A 20206-nucleotide genomic window follows, 5' to 3' on the forward strand; every position below is an offset into this window, starting at 1 on the left:
TGCTCTTTCTACAGTGCCCCTCTCAGCAGGGCTTGGGCTGAGAATCTACCCTACTGTGGCATGACCTTGTAAATGGAACAAAGGAAACCATTGGTTACAAACAGGGTTACAGTTACAGGGCGCTCAATTCCATCTGTAACAGCAGTCTTCCTCATAGAATGACGACTCCCTCCTTCTCTGGACACTAGCCCAAATCCTCAGTGCCGACCTAGAAGCGCCTCCGGCCTCCACGTTGCATGCGTACAAGGACGTCAATCAGGAGTGAGAAAAGGAGTTAGAGGATGATGAATCTCCCCTTCCCCTTCCCCCTACCCTTTTGGTATCACTACTCCCATGCCTGTTCCTGGGTCCTGTGCGCGTGGTGAGCTTTATCTCTTGCCTGTACGCATGTCCATTTTTGGGACTAGTCCAGAGTGGGAAGCAGCACTGGGGTCATGAGAGTGGGGGGGGGCGGTGAGGAAGCCTCAAGGAACCAACAGTGAATCTCTCCACAAACTTTTGAAAGCCCCGCCGTCACATATTCCTATCTCTAATATTTCGGGAAATCTTATCATATCAAAATCTAACCTCTGATGCACGTTTGGCCTGATCTGGTTTTCAACATTTTCTGTGTTTGGGGTTTTTGTTTGTTCATATTAGAGTTTTCTCAGATGTGTTATGTCATTGGGAGTCACCCTCTTGTATTTTTAAATATATTCTTCTGCTTTTCAGTATATGAAATCCAGGATTGATGAATCTACAGCAAGTAGAATAAGGGCTTCTGGGGGTAGAGGGGCGGGGCAAAGGGGAGCTGATGTCAAGTTGTTCAGGAAGGAAAGGAAAGGTTCTGAAACTGATGCAGCAACTGCACGATACTGCTTGATGTGGTTGAGCTATGGGATGATGTGATATCTGTATTAACGCCCAATAAAATGGTTTTGGAAAAATAATCAAACCTCACACAATTTGACCACAACCTATCCCTTTTTCCACTGTGACCTGTTCGAATGCATCAGCATCTCTTATCTAGATTATTGCAGTCGTCTCAAAACTGGTGGCTCCTCTCCCATTCTGGATTATCTTAGTTAATTGTTAGCACAAGAGTTGTTCTTTTTCTTTAAATACTAAAGCAGACCATCAAGCTGGACTTCTCAACAGTCTTTAGTTGTTTTCCATCTCACTCAGATCTGGGGCCCCATTTGCCATCTGTGTTAGTCTGGTAGACTAGAGAAACAAATTCATAGACACTCATATGTATAAGAAAGAGCTTTGTGTATAAGAGCAGTTGAATATTGAGAAAATAGCCCAGCCAAGTGCAGATCAAGTCCATAAATCCAATATTAGCCTATATGCCCGATATCAATCAATAAAGTCCTCTTCAGATGCATGAAACACATACGATGACACAGGATGCCGGCAGATCACAGGCCAGTGGGTGGGAAGTCTTGTGGATCCAGTGGCATTGTAACTATCTCAGTGCTGGCAGGGGTCTCCACGTGGCTCCTGCAGCTCAGGACACTTGCATAGTTCCATGTGTCTTGCCAGCTGCACTGTCTCCCAGGGAGTGAGCCTGTGTCCCACCTTGAGCAAGCTATTTATCTCCTTAGCCCATCCAAATGAGGTCATCAAGCTACCACCTCATTGACAGGTTAAACCCCACCCCTTCACTCTTAATCCTCAAATTGACAACAGATTATGTAACTACCACACCATCCAATCTTATCAATTCCCATTCTGCCATTTGCTGGTCTCTGAATAGATCCATGGGAGAATGAATCCACTTCTTTGTCTCAAGTCTCTGGGTCCTGTGGGAGAAGCCCAGGTCCCAGGAGTCAGCTAGACCCAGGTTTGGAATCCAGCGAGGCCATGTCAGAATGCACACAACTAAATTACTTAACTCCTTGATTTCCACATCTGCAAAAAGGAGATGCATACAGTGAATTATATAACCTCCTTGCTATATATTTTGTGATCAATACTAATTAGTACTTTGTCATCAACCCTTTGTCTTTAATGGAGGTACTGGCTTGTCATAGCACAGTTTTGAAACTCACGTGGTCAAAACTAGTTGAAACCATTCATTGGCACTAGTGAATAATGTTGGCATTTCTCTCCTCACGATGACCCCTCGTATTCATGACATATTATACTCCTCCAGCACATGCATCCATTCGTGTGGCAGACATTTAACTAACACTGCCTATGGGGCAGCATCGCTTTCACACTACAGACATGGCAGTGGATCCAAACAAACCAACAAATGAAAACGCCTCCTTTCCCAAAGCTTCAATGTCAGTGTGTGGTGATGTAAAAGAAAGGCGATAACTGAGTAAACCATGTAGGATTTGGAGGCCCGGGCTAAGAGAAAAATATTAAGGAGGATAAATGACGATGAAAAGTTGGCATGGTGGTTTGGATAGTGACCATTCTTGGGTGCCTCTGGTAGCTCTTTGCACTCATCCAGAATCTTAAGCTTTGACAGTCCACTAGGCTGTGTCCAAAGTCTTTTCTGGCTTCCCAAACCCTCTGTGTTATTCAGAGTGCACTCTCAGGGCAGCACATATTTTCTCCAAGTGATTGATTTCCAAATCTACCCTGATTGGGGAAAACAAGCTCCCCTCACTCCTTGACATCTCTGTAAGTGGAGCTCTCCACAGCCCTGGGCTGGGCCCTTTCTCTTTCTGCCTCGCCCAGGCTTCCTCCTGACATCACCAGATGAGGAGTGGTACCATCATCTGCTGAACTGAAACTTTCCCCCTGGCCTTGGCTGGACACTTGAACCTTTCACTGGGTCAGCCTGTGAGACCGGCCTCCATAAGCTCTCTAATCCATCTCCTCCTTTCCATCACCTTTATGCCCATGAGCTCAACAGTCCCCTCCCAAGAAATTATAAAAGAAAACTGCCTTCAGTCTTCTCAAGTGAAATACTCCTTGAAAAGTTCTTTCTCGGCTTCATTCTCTCTCTCCCCACTGACAGATTCACTCCTGAATGATAGGGTTTTGATCATATCCTTTCTCTTCCTCAAGATCTCTGACCTTATTTATAATCCTTAGCTGTGGGCATTCAAGACTCCCTACAATCGTTTCCATATTTATCTGGCCAATCCACGATTCCCTTCTCTGTGGGCACTCCTCTTGTTGGTGTGTGTCGCTCCTGTGCCTTCCCTTCCAGCTGAGCCTCTACTCATCAAGGTAACCAGAAAGACCCTTACCCCAGTCTACCCTGCCTCAAGTGTGTTCCCCAGTGGACCCCAAAGTGAGATGCAGGGGCCCCAAGAGATCATTGATTGGCAGGTACAATTAGATAACAAAAGTGGTGCTATTTCTTCTTAGTCTGCCCTTCATTACTACACACCATGCAGCTCGGCCTAGACAGCCTCCCCAGTGAGGGTCTGTGCCGCACGGTGCTCGCCCACATAGAGCGTGGGGGCGCTCGGCAGCCTAGATGCTTACAGACAGCGTGGCAAATGTGAACACTTTAATGCTCTCAGTTCAATGACTTGATGCATTATAGTGTTAGAAAAAGGATATTATTATACTTGATCATGAATGGTCAATCATCAGAAATGTTTTATCATGCAAAAGTATGGTTAAAAGTAGAACTCATGAATTTGAATGTAAAGCTGGGTTGCCAGTTTTCTCTCTCGGGCAATAAGGGTTCTACAAAGCTGCCCTTCTCCTCGGAGCAAACCTGGTTGTCAGGACGCTGCCTCCCAGATCTTACAAACCAAAAGATAAAAGTGAGCACAGAAAGCCGCTCCCTCCTAAATAGCGTGGTGTTTGGGTCACACATGACGAAGTAGCACTTTGTCTCCATAACTGTTGCCATGCGGAGCATTTCAAGTGCAGGGGCAGAAATGTTTCCCTTATTACAAGATTAACACTGATTAAAATGCCTGTGTGCCCACCTAAAACATTTGGAATTATATCTTCAAAAAAGCTTTAAAATCTTCCAAATAAATAAGTTCCGTGATTTCTTAGCCCATGTCTCGAATGTACGTGTAATAGATAATCTGTAGGTAGGTGTTTGAAATCCATCATGTTCACTACGACTTCCTGCCGCCATGCCTGAACTAAAGACTGTCCCTGATGGGAGCAGCAAGGCCCATCCCCCCTCCCCCCTCCCCCCCACAACCCCCAGGAGTGGCTGCTGGTTTCAAACTGCTGAGTTTCCTGCTGGCAGCCCAATGCATACCCACGATGCCTCCAGGACACCTGAGACACGTCATTATATTGAAACAAACAAACACACACCTCATAATTACTGGTGGGAAGCATTGAAAATGACTTAGCGAGTGCAGTCATCAGTTTCCTTTGGGAGCTATCCATCTCTGAGCAAAGGTTCAATGTGGCCTTCTTCGTAACTGCAAAGATAATCAAAATAACCCAACCCATGGCCAATTCCAACCGAACTGTTCATTGTTATGAAAATGGATAAATAAATGTAGCCCTACTCAACTTCAAGAGTGAGGGATCTAGACCACATAGAGTAACATTCACAATTCTCAAAACCATTTCTAGAGAAAGAAAAGCAAAGCAATTTTCGGAAGGACTTCTTAAAGTTGAGATGATTGATATGTCATTTAAGAATATATTCGCTAAGGCTAAATTGTTGTGTTTGTTGTTTTAGATACATCAATACTTCAAAACAAAAGTTTTGGGAAAATTCCACTCTATTTTAATCTTGCTTTTCCATGAATCAGCAGAAGCCCCTCATACATAGGCAATAAAAGTGAAAACACATGCATGGACGTAATGCCAAACAAGATTCAGACAATAACGTCTGAAGGAGAGGAAGGGGCAGGCTTTGGAAGGAACCTAAGCGTCTTCAAAGGTTATTTTCACGTTGGACGTCTCAAACGGGTGATAGGTGCACAGTAACCGATTTCATCATTCTCTGTGCTTTTCTGTACACCTAAATTATTTCATGATTCAACAAAAATGTTTTCTGCTCTTGAAGGTGGTTTTCTTTTAAAATGCCTTTGGGGAAATGACAACAAATTTGTAGACTGTGACCCATGGGAAAAACATTCTGATGTCTGAACTGCTGTCTGTCTCTGAAAGCAACATGTTGTCATGTTTTTCTCACCTCAGAAACTCCCTCCGAGGGTTAACTATCAAATACCGGATGGCTAAAAACAACCTAGAGCAGCATTTCCTCTCAGACTCTGAAAGGAAGCAGAGCTGTAGGGGAGTGGGAAAGGTGGGTGGACAGTCTCGGAACTGAACTGTAAGGCTCTGTCTACATTCCTCCCAGAGTAGCAGAATCTCTCCATGAACACAAGAAATAAGATCAAATCTGCTGTTGCTGCTAGCTGCCATCGAGTCAATTCCACGTTTAGTGACACTGAGTCCAACAGATGGAAACACTGCCTGGCCCAGTGCCATCCTCACGACTGTTACTATGTTTGAGCCCATGGTGGCCACTGCATCAGCCCATCTGGTTGAAATTCTCCCTTTTCACTGACACTGTAATGGTGAAACAAGCGATTATTAAGTTGAGTCAAAGTTCATTTCAGATTAGAATTTTACAAGAGACCAAAGTAAAAATTTGGTAGGAAATCTATATACCTAAGCTATGATGATTAAAGATTTGTATTAGTTGAACTTATAAAACAGATATGCATTCTATACATCTAGTATATGATTTCCATTTAAGAACCCAAATTCTGTACTACTGATAATATCTTACCACTCACAAGTGGTATTTAATAGTGATATTTTTACAAAAGAGTCTCAATTTGGCTTATGATTAAATCTCTAACAGAAAGATGAAGTGAAAATATGAAGAAAATCCAAAGTCCATTGAAGAAGTTAGATTAGTACTTTTAAAATGAAAGTGGAGAAATGAATAAAAGTTCAAGGTCTGATAAAAGAAGATAGGATTTATGTTCAAAAGTACTCAACTATACATAATTTGGGAGCACCATTACAATTTTTCTTACTTGTAATGTGAGAGTAATAACATTATTTTGAAAATCAGGTAGAAAATCATATGTGAAATCTTTATAACAGTAGGTGATTTTTTTAAATGTTGATTTACCACTCAGAAGCAGAGATAATGACCCAGATTTTTCTAATTGTTGCACTCATTTTCAAGTTATTTATGAGAATATACTAAAAATATAATTTATTCCAGAAAAATGACATATCTGTTGATGGCTCCCAATTTCTTTCTTTAAAAAAAATTATGAAGACCTCAAGTTCCCCAGAGGTAAAGAAAGGTGGGCTTATATGGTAAAAAAATAAATGGTCACTAAGAAAGCAAGCTATGAGTCTGCAAGTTGAAAAAAGCACTATCTTGGACAAGGGAATTGGGCATTAGGAGGAGGGTAATGGGGCCTTAAGGCATTTCCAGGTGGCACAAACGGTTAAGCAGTGGATGACTAGCTGAATGTTGACTAAAGAGAGCCGAAGAAGACTCGCTGCCTTTCAATTATGGTGCTGGTGAGCAGGCTTGAGAGTACCACGGACTACCGAAGAACAAACACCTTTGTCTGGGAAGCAGTACAGCCAGAATGCTGCTCAGAGCCAAGGATGGCAAGACTTCATCTCAAGTGCTTTGGACATGAACTCGGAAGAGACCATCCCCAGAGAAAGACAACATGCTTGGTAAAGAGGAGGCAGCAAAAAGGAGGAAGGCCCTCAATAAAGTGGATGGGCACAGAGACTGCAACAAAGGGCTCCAACATAAAGACAATTATGAGGAGTCACAAAGCCAGGCGGTGTTTTGTTCTGTTGTACACAAGACCGCTATGAGTAGAAGCCATTGTGAAGGTACCTGACACCGACAAGAGCACTCGCTTAGTCTTGGTTACCAGAGTGGGTGCTATTGTCTGATATGAGTTCGAGAAAGCCATGATCCCCTCCTTAAAAAATACTCAGCTCACTTCCATATAGTACGATTTTAATGGCCTCCTTGCTTTCTGATGGCATGTATTGGTCTAGTGGGCATGTTTCTGCTTTTGTGGATGCATGTTATGGAAACATTTGCCCTACTGTCAACCCCCATTGTTCATATGAATAGTATCTAGTCACTGAAGAGTTTAATCTGTATAATCCAACCGTTTCAGTCTGAAGCTGGCCAACACACATGAAATTTCCTTTGCTTGACAGTGTTTTAAATTCTATACGATGGACTAAATTAATGGCACTCTCAATTAACTCTAATTTAATGGCACAATAGAATTACTGTGTACCCCAGGGGGATGATTTATAATGTTCTCTATCATGAAATGATAATACAGTCTCTGCAGTGGAGCAGAAACATATATATTAGTGGATTGGACCCTCACACTTAATTCTAGCCTCTATCTAAGAACAATTAAATCTTAAGACATGGCCCTACCTCCTAATAGTTAAAATGGAGAGATTACTAAAGATACAGGAACTAAGGGTGGTGAAGAAACCAGATGGTGCCTGGCTAGCAGAAAGAATCGTGTCTGGGGTCTTTAAGGCTTGTCTTAAAAGAAGCAGCCATCTAAGTGAAGCGTCGACTAAGCCTACCTGGAAAAAGCACCCCAGCCTGTGTGCTCCAAGGATTGTAAATAATAAAATGCAAACATAAAGGAGGGAGTGGTTTCAGAACATCAGTTGTACCTGCTAACTTTGCAGAAGGCTGCAGATGACAATGAAGTCCAAAAGCCAGTGGCAGGATCCACATGTGGCATTGGTGCTGGGAAATTCCCTCTGACTGTGATCAGCCTTGCTGTCAGAGAGCATTGTGGGCTTGTGGCACATGGGGTTAGGTTAAAACAGCATACCTTACCATTTGATCTTCCCTTTGACGCATTTTAAAGTTGTTTCCGTTTTTAATACTTTCTGCTTTCCTTTAGATCGGTACTTTTCTCTATTTTGTCTAATCATTGTTGTTAGGGGCTTCTGTTTGTTTGCTTGCTTGATTCCTGTTGGTGTGTGCGAGTTTCTGTATATGAAATCCAAGGCAAGGAGGTCTACAGAGATAGTGACCGTATTAATCATTGCTAGGGGCCTGGCAGGGGCAGATGGAGGGAAATAGAGAGCTAACAAGTAGGAGGGGAAAATGTTCAGAAATTGATGGTGGCCATGATTGCACAATTCTCCTTAATGTGATTGAATGAGGAAAGTATATGGTGTATGAAGTCTATGCCAAGAAAACAGTTTCAGAAGATGCCCAGCTCAGCGGAGACAACAGAACCAAGCAGATAATGACTGAAAAGCAGAAAGTGCAAAAAGAGAGAGAACCTCAGGGGAAGAAAAGCGGTCCCAGCAAAAGGGAAGGGATTCAGCTAAGGGCTTCCAGAGAGACAATGCCTGGCGTGGAGAGAAGGGGAGAAAGGATCTGTCCAGAGGAGGAGCAATAGCTGATGCACGGAGATAAGAAACCGGCAGAGTGGATGTGCTGAGCGATAAGCAGCCTAGTGTTAAAGAACCAGACAGTGTGAAGCATTGGGCAATATAGGCGCGATTTGAGCTAACATTACGCCCTTACCATCACAGAAATGGCCGCCACTGTGAACAGTCCCAGCCAATAATCTGCCTTCCATAGGGACTCGGCTTAAAACCATCCCCACCCCCTACACACACACACACACATACACACACACACACACACACACACACACTCACACACACAGACACACACACACACACACACACTTTCCTGACACTCTTGAACTTAGTCCTTGGGTGAATATTGCCCTCTGAGTCCCATGTAACCGACTTTTCTGCTTTGTTTGTTTTGGTAGATTAATTTAGAACTAGATGCTAGTGAGTTTGGTTTGGCTGTTTGCGATGTTCTGCCTACGGTCACTCTAGTCTTCTGTGTGGCTTTCATTAGACTCATTATTCCTACTCATCACCTGGTTTTTTTCTCAGCTTACCTGTACTTCTTTGAATCATATATTATTGACAGCTTTCAATTCCTTTCAATCGATGAATGCATGGTACCGAGGACTCCCTAGTGATGTTTGAAACTGCCTACACCTTTTAGTGCCTTTAGAATAATATTTATTACATTTATGTAATAGGAAAAGCAGTGGGTGACATCCTGATGTAATCAATCAATGTCCTGTCATTGGACATTTTGGTTGCTTCAGTATTTACAACCACAAATAACATTGAGATGAACAACCTTATATGAAAGTATGGAGTTTAAACCCCATTTGATTTAGTATCTGTGAATTTGTCTTTCAGGATAAATTTTGAGAAGGATAATTGTTGAACTCAAAAGGGTGCAAGTTTAAAAAAAATTCTTCTGAACATCTTCCCAAATCACTCACCAAAAAAGTTGTTCAAATTTACCCTCCCACCATATGTGAGCCAAGTGTCTGGCTCTCCGTCTTCCTCATTCTGTTCAATCCACAGCAAGAAACTGATGTTACCAAAGCTCCTTCCCCGGCAGTGAGCAGTCCGCAGGCAGCAGCGCCTGGGAGATAATTAGTGGGCAGATCCGCCTACCCTGCTTAGAAGCAGGAAAGGCATTGAGAAAGCTACACAAGGTGAAGCATCTAGGGTAGCAAATGATCAGAGGTAAGGTCTACCTGGTGCTGGTCGTCCTCCCTCAGCATCTGTTTCATGCCAAGAGCAGACGTGGTTGATTTGGCATGCATTTTAAAAATTGGGAGCTTGAACATAAAAAAAAAAATTGGCTTTATGGGGCAGGAGTCTGGGGGTCGGGGAAGGACATCTGCAAACTCTGGGGCTAGAGGGCAGGGTCGAGCGAGACTAAAAAAGGTTGCCCTCTGTAGACAGGGCAGGTATCTCCAGGTGACCACACATTCGATCATTTGTATTACCTACCTGGAACCTCTTGGCATTTGAGATTGAAGTCCCACCATCAAGTACTGCTTCTTCACTGGAATAATAGAATTCTGTTAGAATTGGAACCTGGGATTAAACTTACTAAAGATCAAATATGACTTCTGAAATATAGCAACAACAGTATAATTGCCTTCTGAGTTGGTGCACCCTATCTAGTTCTACATCCTACAGAGGTTATATCATAATATATATATTTACATAAATGTATACATAATTTATGTGTGAACTATGCTGAGCCACAAACATAATTGCTAATCTATTATTAGAGACATGTGCAACAATAGATTCCAAGTAATAAATATAAGACTCTTGTTCACACATACTTTCCAATTTAATTCAACCTCAAACTGCAATAAGCTTAGTTGGAAAAATAATAGCCAATTAAAATTTTTTAAACATCTAGCCTGTGTCTGAGGACAGAATTACATTCATTTTATTAAGTTCAAAAGTGTAATTAGACATATATCTGTGCCTCGTGTCAGGATTCTGCAGGCCGTGGAGGAACTAGAGCATGTGAGAGAGGTGTTTGCAACATAAATACAATCACACAGAATCAACAAGGCACAACCCTCTGGAGAAAGCACAACAAACAATGAGGATTTAAGCACATACCTTCCTCAGAAGAAATAGGCCTGGGGCTATCTTTTGGTAAATCTTTGTTAAACACATCAAGGATGTATGCTGACGTTTGCAAGTAATATAAAGTTGTTTTAAAACCCAAGGCATGAGTCCTAAGATGTTCTACATAAAGTGACTTGTATGGCAAGTAAGAGAAGGGCTGTTTTAAAGGTTTGTTGTCTTTAAATGCCTTTTAAGATCAAATAAATATTTTCCGTACCATGGAATCTATTGCCCTGTGGAGACGCGTACACAGTAGCAATGGGTTAGATGAAGGAAGAACTCGAAGTTGTGCCTCATGTGGTTAAATTATAACACGACTGTGCTTGTCAGGCAGGGTTCTAGATTTTAATATTCACTTTAGTTTTCTCTTTCCTTTCTTAATGATTTCCCATGGAGAATTGCATAGACACAAAAATAGGAAGGCTAGAATAAAGACACCTACCTCAACCCATCACCTGACCTCAACCACCACCAAATGTTGCCCAGTCCCACCAGATCTACTTCCTCAGCAACCTTGACCCTTTCTGTGGCTTTGAAATAAATCATTCATAAATATTTCACTATCTATTCCTTAAAGATAGGGACTCTTTTTTAAAACAAACTATCATGATAACTCCTTAAAAAAACATACAACAAAAACTTCAAGGTTGGTCCACCTAGATAAGATAGGCTGGACAATCAATGTGAGAAGAAAATAATGGGACCAAGGGTCACAGAGGGACATGAGAGTGTGGGAGGTAGGGGAAGGGAGGAGGTATTGGCCAGCCCAGGGACAAGGGAACAACGGAGTGGTTCAAAACCAGTGGAGGGAGGGGAAGGGAGGACCGGGTAGGGAGTGACCAAGAGCAAGGTAACTGAGACGAATTACTGAAACCAGAATAAAGGCTGCACATGGTAGTGGTACAGGAGGAAAGCATAAGGAAGTAGAGAAAAGGAGTAGGAGGCAAAGGGCATGCATACAAGCCTAAATACAGACATGTACATATGTAAATATATTTATGACTATGGGGGGAATAGACCTAGGTGCATATATTTATAGGTTCAGTAGTAGGGTAGCAAGTGGACATTGGGCCTCCTCGCGCACACTTCCTCAATACAATAGCACCTTGCTCAGCTAAACGGTCATTCCATGATACCCACCTTCCCAATTTGATTGCTGAAGACAGATGTGTGCATAAGCAAACATGGTGAAGAAAGCTGATGGTGCCCAGCTATCAAAAAAATATAGCATCTGGGGTCTAAAAGGCTTGAAGGCAAACAAGAGGCCATCTAGCTCAGAAGCAACAAAGCCCACAGAGAAGAAGCACACAAGCCTAAGTGAACACGAGGTGCTGAAGGGATCAGGTAGCAGACACCAAAGAACAAAAACCACCATTGTGTGATCACCTTCCTCACATAAACGCTGAAGACGAATGTGTGCATAAGGAAGTGTGGTGAAGAAGGCTGATGGTGCCCGGCTATTGAGAGATATAGCGTCTGGGGACTTAAAGGTTTGAAAGTAAACAAGCGACCGTCTAGTTCAGAAGCAACAAAGCCCACATGGAAGCAGCGCACCAACATGTGTGATCATGAAGGGCCAAGGGGACCAGGTTTCATGCAACAAAGGCGGGTGTGTGTGTGTGTGCGTGTGTGTGTGTGTGTGTAATCATATCATCGTCAATGAGGGGAGTGTGTGATGGGGACCCAATGCCCATCTGTAGACAACTGGACATCCCTTGCAGAGGGGTAGTGGGGAGGAGATGAGTCACTCAGGGTTCAGTGTAGCAATAATGTAACTAACAACCTTCCTCTAGTTCTTAAATGCTTCCTGGTCTCCAACTATCATGATCCCAATTCTACCTTGCAAACCTGGCTAGACCAGAGGATGCACAGCGGTGCAGTTGGGATCTGGAAACACAGGGAATCTAGGACAGATAAACCCCTCAGACCAACGGTGAGAGCGGTGATACCGGGAGGGAAGTGGGGGTAGAAAGGGGGAACCGATCTCAGGGATCTACATATAACCTCCTCTCTGGGGGATGGGCAACAGGAAAGTGGGTGAAGGAAGATGTCAGGCAATGTAAGATAAGATAAAATAATAATTAATAAATTATTAAGGGTTCATGAGGGGTGGGGGAGTGGGGAAGGAGGGGGAGGTAAAAAGGAAAATGAGCTGTTTCCAGGAACCCAAGTGGAAGGTGAATTTTGGGAATGATGAGGGCAACTAATATATAAGGGTGCTTTACTCAATTGATGTATGTATTGACTGTGATAAGAGTTTTATGAGCCCCAATAAAATTATTTATTTAAAAAAACCCAGAAAACTTCAAGGTTGTCAAATATCTCATTACTCTTCAAGCTTCCAATCGACTTACAGAAGTCTTAATTTTCATAGCTTTTTAAAAACTGTGGTCTCTTAAGATATCCATAAAGTGGTTGTTGCTTGTATATTTTGTTGTCGATTTGAATGGATTAGTTTGAACTTCATTTCTTCTCTTTCTCTATTTCTGAAGCAAATTGTGTTTTAAAACTAAAAGCTATAGGAAATTATATTTAATCCTGGGGTTTTCGCTTTTGAAAATTTTCTATCCGATTAAAATGGAGGCAAAAGGGAACCACTCTATGATAGTATAGGTATGTGTGTGTGTGACCGAAGCATCCTCCTTACAAACATTTAGCAAGAGTGTGCTAAGTACTTATTTATTAATTTCTGCACCCATTCATCTAGCTATCTCTGGGCACCTGCAGGCCAATGGGGTCTACCAATGGCATGACACTGCTCTCAGGTGGCTCGCTCACTTAGAAGACAGACTGCAATGCACTTGTTCCCGAAACCCAGTTACACGGGAACAAAAGTCCTCTCCCACTCCAACTTGATTTCTGAGTTTATGCTTCATTTTTACCCACCAAATCTGGGTCGACATGGGCTTCCTTTGCCTTCATGGCCATTTCCAGCCTCTATCCTACATTCCCTGATGCAGCGGCATCAATATTACACAGCTCCTAGTCCACGCGAGGCACTGATCTCGGTCTCAGCATGCACCTGCATATGTGATCACCTGCATCAATTAACTCTGATGGTTGTCAAGCACCCGTTGGGCTGCAGGTGCGCCCTGAGCCATGTAGAAAGGTTCAGCTGCTGTAAAAGGACGGCATAGACTAGCCTGTGCGTGGACGGGGCTCCCGGGGCCTGCTCGTGCCTTCCGCAGAGAGTCTGCTGTGCTTTTGGAACAAAGGGTCAGGTGCATAGTATTGACATCTTCATTACAAAATAAAAGGCCTCCCCTTATTTCCCAGAAGAACCCCGGGTGGGTGGGAAGGTGGAGTAAGCTCTGGGTTGATGACTGGAAGGTTGGTGGTGAGAACCCGCCAGCACTGCTCCAGAGAATGGTGGGGTGTTTCCATAGAGATTTGCAGCCTCGGAAACCTTAAGCAGCAGTTCCACAATTCCCGGCAGCGCCAATATCAATCAGAACCGACTTGATAGCACTGGCTGTCTTGGTTCTTCCTCTCAGAGCCTACCCAAGTGCTTTTTAACAGCCCCTACCTGATGGCCTGACATCTTTGTCAGACCTAGGAAGTCTTCCAAGGAGCCGCCTCTCAAGCTCGATGGAGCCCCATTCCGTCCAGAGCCCTGCATTGTTCCAAGCCAAGGACTCTGTAACTGCTGCAAGTCTTCCTCCAGGCTCTGCTTAAACACCCACGTCCATCTCAGCAGGTCTGAGGCCTACCTGATACTCTTCCTGAAATCCTATGCTGTCCCCCCAGAGAACCAAGGGGATGGTGAGAATCCAAAGTGTTTGTAGGAGATGGTGGGAGTCGGAAATGTGAAGTCTGAAGCATGTGTACTTGTGTCAGTGAAGAGAGAACTAAGCTCCCGAGAGGAGCAGGGCCTCAGCCAAAGCAGTAGGGAGGAATAGAAGTGGGCAGGATCAGAGGAGACATAGAGGGCAGGAGGAGGAGGCAGGATGGGGACTATTGGACAGGCACAGTGGGAGAGTTGGCCATCCTGCTCACAGTCACCCCTATTACACTCTGTAGCAAACTATTTGCAAACCTGGTTGTCTCTTCCTTCAGACTGTTTCCAGAATCTAAGTGATCCTTGCCATGCCCCTCCTCACTGGGCAACCCCTTTCTAAGCCCCCACCAACTGCCTCCCATATCAATGCCAGGCACACTTGCATCTACTGGCTTCTACATCTGCACTTCTTTCTACTTAGGAAATCCTTTCCCCTGTGAAACTTTCTTTCTACAGACAGTCCCACCACCACCACCACCTAGAGTTGGGTGATGTAAGTCTTGGTTACTAACATCCAATTTACAGATAACTCCTGCTTGCCCTTTAATGTTATGTGAATTGGCCCTGACTTTGAAAGGATTGAACCAACTCCTGATTGCAACACAATCTTCAGTACAATCACCTTCACTTGTGCAGCTTTTAAGACATTGAAGAAGCTTTTTGTCTTGCACTACACCAGGGCCATCTAGCCAATTGCTGGCTCATTAAAATCCTATGTAATACAGTACAACCATCCCTTTGAGCTCCAAGACTAACTCTTTTCAGGAGAAGGTATCCTCATCTTTCTCCCAGGGATCAGCTGGTGGGTTAGAACTGCCGACCTTGTGGTTAGTAGACTAACACTGAACCATTATGCCACCAGCAGGACTCCTTCTTCTGGCCCTAAAGCAAGGCTAAGTCAGAATCATATGCATCTGTTCTGACACCTGAAAAATTCCATGGAATAGATTTCAGCACACAGCTAGGAATGGTATGATTGGTATGGATCCTGCCTGTACGGATCGCATCAACTTTCACATTGTGATCACCAGTGATTATCAGGGCACCTCAATGGCATGTTTAATCAACTTCCGACTGCTGAAGCTGATAAAGAGCTTTGGTTTATTTGGGGCATTAAACGTTGGTGCATAGGTTCATTGTAAAGAATGGGAATTCCCGAAAATTTAAACTGTGCTACGGGAGGCTGATGCACAAATTGAGCTGAAGAGTGCTGCTCTAACTGTCACCAAACCTCCCCAGAACAAACTGCCTTTTGATGACTGGGATGAATTGAGTTAAATCGTCACGGACAGATACAGGGAAGACAGTTAAAAAAAACACACAAAAACTGTGCTCATGTGTAACCTGCACATAGACCAAGGGAGAGTTGCTCTAACAGAACATAGAGATGTTGTAGGTGCTTGGGGAATTGACTGGAAAAGATCCCTATTTGTACCATTCCAAAGAAAGGTGGCCCAACACCTTTCAATATCAAATTATAAAATGATATCATTGATATCGATGTAAATAACATGTTGCTGAAGATCATTCAGCAATGCTTGCAGTACATTGACCTGAAGCTGCCAGAAATTCAGGCGAGATTCCGAATAGGACATGGGAAAAGGGATATTGCTGATGTTAGAAGGATCTTGGCTCAGAGTAGAGAATACCAGAAAGATGATTACCTGTATTCTTTTGACTCTGCCTAGGCACTCGACGATGTGGGTCATAACCAGCTGTGGGCAGCCTTGAGTAGAATGGGAATTCCAGAACACTTCAATGGGCTTATAAGGAACTTGCACATGAATCAAGAGGCAGTTATGGGAGCAAATCAGGGGACTACTGCATGGTTTAAACCCAGGAAAGGTGTGCAGGAAAGAGTTGAGTTCTTTCTCACCATTCTTATTCAATCTGGATGCTGAGCAAAGCATTGGAGAAGCTGGAGTATAAGAAGATGAATGAAGCATCATGATTGGAGGAAGGAAAATTAACAACCTATGATATGCGGATGACACAACCTTGCTTATGGAAAGTGAGGAGAACCAGAAGCACGTGCTGATGACGATAAAGGATTGTAGCCTTCAAAATGGATGACAACTCAATGTAAAGAAGACCCAAATCCTCGCAACTGGACCAATGGTAGCATCGTGATAAACAGAGAAAGGGTTGAAGTGGTCAAGGATTTTGTCTTGCTTGGATCCACAATCGATGCTCATGGAAGCAGCAGTCAAGAGATCAAAAGAAAAGTTTCATTTGGTAAAAGTCCTGTACAGACTTCTTTAGGGTATTGAAAAGCAAAGATGTTACTTTCAAGACTAAGGTGTGCCTGACCCAAGCCATGGTATTTTTGATTGCCTCATATGTGTATGACGATTGGGCGTGGAGTAAGGAAGACCAAAGAAGATTCATGCATTTGAACTATGGTGTTGGCAAAGAATATTGAAAGTCCCATGGAGTGCTAAAAGGAAAACCAAGTCTATCTTGGAGGAAGTACAGCCAGAATGCTCCTTAGAGGGGGGGATGGCAAGATTTTGCCTACATACTTTGAACATGCTGTCAGGAGAGACCAGTTCCGAAGAAGGACAGCATGCTTGCTAAAGTAGAGGGGCAAGACAAAAAGAGGAAGGTTCTCAATAAGAAGGATTGACAGGTGGCTCTAACAATGGGTTCAAACATAGGAATAATAATGAGGATGGTGCAGGACTGGGCAGTGTAAGGTCACACTGGTTGTGCATAAGGTCACACTGGTTGTGCATAAGGTCACACTGGTTCAGAACCGGATCAGTGGAACCTCTTAAAAACAATAAGAATTGATGCCACTAAATCATGGTGCTGCTGAATAGTATTGAATATACCAGGGACTTGCCAAAGAACGAACAAGTCTATCTTGGAAGAAGAATGTCCGAGTGTTACTTAGAAGTGAGTATAATGAGACTTCATCTCACATACTTTGGACATGTCACCGGAAGAGTCCAGTCCTTAGAGAAGGACACCAGGCTTGGTAAAACGGATGGCCAGCCAAACAGAAGAGGATCCGCACCAAAGCGAATGGACACAATGGCTCCAACCATGAGTTCAAGCAGCAATTCCTTTGAGGATGGGCCAGCACTGGACATGTTTTGTTCTCTGGTACTTACTGTCACTACGACTTTGCAGCAGTTCAGTAGCACCTAACAACATGAACTTCCAAACCCATCCGTGGAACTCACTTCCCAACACCTTCAGGTGCTCGGTCAAATGTCACTTTATTAGTAAAGCCTCACCTGACCTCCTACTTGAAATTATAATACACACCCAGCTGTCCTATGTAATTGCCCTAATTTATTTTTCTAAACAATACTATGGTTCTAACATATGATATATATTTTCCTTTTTTATTTGCCTCTGGTTTATCTCCCAGGCCCTCACTCAGAGATAAACTCTACAAGGCCAGAGGTATTGATTCTTTCGTTCACTGGCGTATTTCTAGAGCCCATAACTGGTGCTTGATACACATTCTGAGTGAGTGAATGAAAAAATGGCCATCCCAGAGAACTGGGGAGCCATCTGTCACACTCCCCCTCCAGACACCAAGGCCCATAATGATACAGGTCTCTCTGAGGGGAATTTCCAGTGTCCAGGGACATCCGAGAGCAGCCAGGAGATCACCTCATTTCTTATAAACAAGAGAGGACCTCCCCCAGACACTAAAGGATTTTCCAGAGCCATTGGAAAATGAGGGGGAAGGAATGTGTTAAGGATGCTCAGGCCTGGGTTAATGAAGGCACATGGTGTCTTGGCTGTGGGCCACTGGCAATCTTCTTTGGTGCAAACTCAACATGACACCCTCTCTGGATGAAATTGTGCAGGAACCTCAGGGCAGCATTAGGTGACCAGGGAACTCAGAATCGCTCACGGGGACACCCTGGTCATGCTGGACCCAGTTCAGGGTGGGATGGGAGGAGGGAGCCTGAAATCAGTTAAAATACCCTCAAAGGGTGATTTCTTTTTCACATGTTGTTTCAACACTTATTCAGTCAGCATGTGGAAAGATATGTTCTATTTTTAAAGATTGTGAACCTCGCTCATTCAGATTCAACGTGAGGCATTTCTTTCTTTCCTTGAAATAGCACCATATTTTAAAGTATTTGATCACAGTTTTTCTACCACTCACAACTGGATAGTGTTAGTCATCAATCTCACTGAAAATAAACTTCACTTACATGAATACGCTCAAACTATATTTAAATATTTTATCTAGCCTTCGTGTTGACAAAACATTTTCCACTTTTCTCTCTTTAACTTTCTATTTGTATTTTATTAAATCCACCAACTTTTTGAGAAATGCATTAAAGGGTCTACGGTTTACCAAGTAAGACAAGTTACTGTCCCTAGGGAACACAGCTTTATTGGGTTTCAGTCTCCGCTGACTCCAGGCTCTGACTAGGAGACTGTCAGTGGGTTGAAGGACTGTAGATGCCTGTGTCCCCAACATCCACAGCCGACAGACGTTCATACTGATGGAAGGGTCCCCTTCTGTTTGTGAAGATAAGCGGTGTGGTAGCTTCATAATCTGGTGTCAGTTTGAAAGGATAATGAGTGAAGGGGTAGAATCTAGTCTGTCACTCGGATCATAGCAATGAGACCTCTGTGGGGGCATGGCCTTCCCCTGAGAATTCTGGGAAATCTGCATTCCTTCTTGGAGGCAGGAAGCACTATCTCTTGGTTGGCTCCCTCCCTGAGACAACGCTCTGCTGACAAGACCCTTCTCTCTTGGCTCACTCCGTGGGAGACACTGCGCTGACAAGACACATGGAACTACACTAGTGCCCTGAGCTGGAGAAGCCACATGGACCTACCCTGATGCAACCAGACCTGTGGAGCCAGAGAAGCCACGTAGAGACCCTGCCAGCACTGAGATGCTTACAACACCACCGGATCCAAAGGTTTTCTACCCACTGGCCTGTGTTTCATGAGTCTGACTAGGACTTTATAGATCAGTATCAGACATATGGGCTAATATCGAACATATGGGCTTGGACTGGACTGAGTTGGGAAGCTTTCTTAATGTACAATTACTCTTTATATAAAACTCTCTCTTATGCACACACGAGTGCCTATGCATTTGTTTCTGTAGTCCACCCAGACTAACACAGTTGGGATTTCCATTGAGTGCTGGGCCAGCTGTGTAAGATGTGGTGAGCACAGTATCCAACTGCCTCATGGAGAAAAGTGGACCCTCCAAACATCCCTGGACTCTCTCCCTGGTGTCAGGGTCGTAAATTGTTCCATGCAGCATAGACTGGTGATCCAGAAATGTCTGATTCTGTTTCTGTCTGGTTTTTAGAGCCAAGATTTTTTCCCCAAGGTGACATAAAAACACAAAGAACTAAACAAAATGTTCTTAGCGGTGAAAATGTATAGATGGATTTAATATTGGAAATTACCATTAGGCATAACTACTTATTACCTGTTTGGGCATTCCTTTTTTATAAAGCAGTTAGCAGCTTTTGTTTTGTTTTGTTTTTTTTACTGTGAATGTCAGCCATCTATTTATAGAGAATTTCTGACAGGACAAGAAGAGCTTAAATAGGTATGGCCAGTACTTGTCCAACTTGATGGGTCAGAAAAGCTATTATGCTAATAAGCATTTAAAGGAGGCATATATTTTTTATAGCTGATGTATGAATTAAGTAGGTTTTAATTGGAGAGAGTGAGTGATGTCCAGTTTGATCAATCTTATTAAAAGAATAAATATTTCATGCATGAAGTTTTAATATTTCAGCCATGAGATTAGCACTGCTAAGTTGCAAATCTCATTTAAATTGTTTGCCAAAGGCTGGAATTAAAAACAGTTTATGATGCTATGAAGTCACCAATGCTGAACAGCGGTGACAGATCACTTTTAGTCCCACTGATTGCTCATCCCACATGATGGCGTCCAAGTCAACCGTGCTGCATCTGTGACGGGAAATGCGAGTGATGTGCTAATTATCCTCAGTAGTTTCATTACTTGTTAAACGTGTTAAAAAGTAGTTATATCTAAAGCAGGAACTCTGCAACAAATTC

General features: G+C 43.3%; 1 non-coding gene across 1 annotated transcript; it reads left to right on the forward strand.

The window, feature by feature from the left end:
* Nucleotides 1-15355: 15355 nt before the first annotated feature.
* LOC142447613 (small Cajal body-specific RNA 8) lies at nucleotides 15356-15488 on the forward strand. Its single transcript, XR_012784283.1, has one exon.
* Nucleotides 15489-20206: the final 4718 nt, after the last annotated feature.

The sequence above is a fragment of the Tenrec ecaudatus genome, chromosome 4 (assembly GCF_050624435.1).
Source record: "Tenrec ecaudatus isolate mTenEca1 chromosome 4, mTenEca1.hap1, whole genome shotgun sequence".
NCBI classification, from domain to species: domain Eukaryota; kingdom Metazoa; phylum Chordata; class Mammalia; order Afrosoricida; family Tenrecidae; genus Tenrec; species Tenrec ecaudatus.